Genomic DNA, 3,266 nt, shown 5'->3' with positions numbered 1-3,266 from the left:
ATAGCAACATAATACATATTAGCGTACAGTATAGAACATGCAGGGCTAGTAGTACTCTCTCTGTAGTAGGTTAAGAGTCTTTTCTCTGCCTAAGTATCCTCTAACAGGCAAGTTATGTATAATTTAGAGTAGTTTAATTCTTAGTTTATTAAAATTAAAAATTATAAGTTAGTTATAGTAATATAGCTTACTATTTTAGTTTTTATAGTTAGCTAGTGTTACCTTTTTTAACTAACTAGTGCTGTTTTAGAGTAAGTCTAAAGTTTTTTAGATAAATTTATTATTTAAATACTTATTAGTAATAATTTAATTAATTATTTAATTTATTTTATTTAAGTTAAGGTTTAAAAATAACTTAAATTAAAGTAAAGTTTAGTGTTAAACCTTTTACACTTTTTTTTAAGTAAGAATATTTTAAGATTGCTTTATAAAAGCATTTAGTTTCTCTTTATTTTAACTAAGATAATAAGTAATCTTAAAATTAAAATAAAATAAGTATTTAAACTAATAAGCTTATTAGTAGCTAAGTTATTTTATAGTTATAAAGTACTATAAGTTCTTATAGTTAGATAGAACCTATATTAGATACGCTGCACCTTCTAGTTTAAGTTGCTATTATTTAAAGCAGTGTACTATAGTAAGTAATTTTTTATTATAAATTTTATAATTACCTTCTGTAAAGCTTATTCTTTTTAAAAAGTATGTAATAGGCTTAATAGTTCTATTTAGCTTAGTCTAGAAAAAAACTTCTGCTACTATGTAGTCTAAGGCATTAGCTTTTATAAGTATTAGTAGTTTAAAGTTAAAGTAGTAAAGTATTAAAGCTTTAGTAAAAGCTTTCTTTAGCTAGTTAAAGAACTATTAGTAATTTAAGTTAAAGTTAAATTAAATTCTTTTTTTAGTAAATGTAATTATAAGGCTTACTAGCTATAAAAAGTTATTAATAAATTATTAGTAAAAGTTAGTAAATTTTATAAAAGCTTAAATATTTTTTATGTCTTTTAAGTATTACTAATCTAGCACAGTCTAAACTTTAATAAGGTCTATTTAAATACTATCTATAAAGATTACATATTCTAAATACATAACTTTTAAATAGTAGAACTTACATTTATTTATATTAAGTTATAGACTTACTTCTTTTATAGCCTTTAGCACTAGGTGTATATGCTGTTTATACTTTAAAAAGCTATTACTATAAATTAGAATATTATTAATATACATAGGGTAGAACATGTTTAGGTAGGGTTAAAGTAAGTTATTTATAAAATGTTAAAAAGTACTAGGCGTGTTAGCTAAGCTAAAGGGCATTACTAAGTACTTAAATAGTTTATATTAGGTCTAAAATACTATTAGCTACTTATTACTCTTTACTATCTTTAGCTTATTAAAGGTAGTAATAATATCTAACTTTATAAAATACTTTACTTTACTTAGTTAGCTTAGAGTTTTTTATAAAAAAGAAATTAAGTATTAGTTTTTAATAGTAATAGTGTTTAGTTTTTAGTAGTAAACATAAAATTAAAGCTTACCTTTAAGTTTTTTTATAAATAGTATAAGTAACACTACTAGTAAAAAGCTAGCTTAAATAAACCTTTTTTTTAAGTTCTTATTAAAGTATTTTTAAAGCACTTTTAATTTATTTAGTAACATTTTATATAGTAGCCTATAACTAGGTTATTTACTAGGCTTAAAAGTTATTTAGTAATTATATAGATATTATATTAAAAGCTTATTAAACTTGTTTTAAAAAAAATATATAATAAGTTATAGTAGTCTTAAGAGACTATTATCTTTAGGTTAGTATGTTTTTAAGAAGCTAAAGCTTAGTTTATATTAGAAATTATAACTACATAGATTTTATAATCTAGTTATTAAGCTAGAGTTATAAATAAAGCAGGTTTTATGTAGTAGATGTCTATCTACTGTTTAAGTCCTAGTTTAGGTTTAAATTAAGTAGGTAAAAATTATTTAAAAGCTTTTTTTTTTTAAGTTTAAGTAGTTATTAAATTATTTTATATAGCTTATTTTAGTAAAAGGCCTAGCTTATTAGCCTTACTTAAGTAGTTTTTTTCTAGGTTATTAAAAAGTAGGTCTAGAGACCTTTTATATTAAGTGCTACTTAGGTGTTGTTTAAGTGTAAGCGTAAGCATATGTCTTAGCATTAAAAAGAGTTAAAGTTTAGAACTTACTTTTAGTAATTAAAGGCAACTTTATGCTAATACAGCTATAGTTATTTTAGAATTAGGTTATAATATTTTATGTTTATTACATAGAGTTTAATCTACTCTTAATAGTGTTAGTAGGTAATTATAATAGTTATAGTATAAAAAATAAAACTTTTTTTAAGTTATTTTTTATTAACGTACTTCATGGGCGAGTCGCTCACACACCTAAGTTGCTTACTTTTGCCAAGACCCCACCCTAACAAACTCTATTATAGCCCATAACAACCTGCTCTAGCACTATATAGTACAGTACAGCCTAAAATATTATTTAGATACTACTTCTGCTTCTTACTTACACATTTACATGTTATGCCTAGTCTAATTACACTATCTGTAGCGCCTTTAGGATAGCTTACCTACTTTAGCTTACACCTACTTCTTTACCTTCTTTTTATTACTGCGCGCTCTAAACCTCTTTAAAGCTGTTAAGTGTAAGCTTTTCTAAATTATTAAGGTTTTTTTTGTCTTAATTTACTTTTTTTTATGTAATTTATGTTGTGTAGTAGCTTTATTAGCTGCTTAAAGCTTAGTAATTTCTTATTACACTAACACTAGCTTATACATAATTATTACTACCCTCTTTAAGACCTTCTTAAACACTTTAACTATAAAAGTTAGTAAACTATTTATATACTTTTAAATCTTTATCTTTATAAGCATTAATTATAACCTAAGTTTTAAAGTATTACTTAAGGTTTACAACTACTAGAGCTTATTATATATAGGTAGTAGTAGTAATAAAGTGCATAACTTTACATTAAAGCCTATTATAACTTATTATAAGTTAAAAAAAAACTAATCTAGCGCTTTAAAACCTTTCTTAAATATTACTAAAAGTAATTATAGCATTATAAGCTACTTTAAAGCATAGCAGGAACTTTATTTTTATAATATAAGTAATTTAGTTGCGCATAAGGTTTTTAGCTTAGCGCTTATATACTTTTTAAAGAAGTAAAACAACCTACATTAAGTAGCTATAAAAGGTGTAATAAATAAAAAAGTATATAAATAGTAATAATTTTATTATCTTTATAGTAT

Source organism: Lindgomyces ingoldianus (assembly GCF_010093535.1).
Source record: "Lindgomyces ingoldianus strain ATCC 200398 unplaced genomic scaffold BDR25scaffold_2, whole genome shotgun sequence".
Classification (NCBI taxonomy): domain Eukaryota; kingdom Fungi; phylum Ascomycota; class Dothideomycetes; order Pleosporales; family Lindgomycetaceae; genus Lindgomyces; species Lindgomyces ingoldianus.
The sequence above is the reverse complement of the archived record's forward strand: the minus strand, read 5'-3'. Positions refer to the sequence as shown.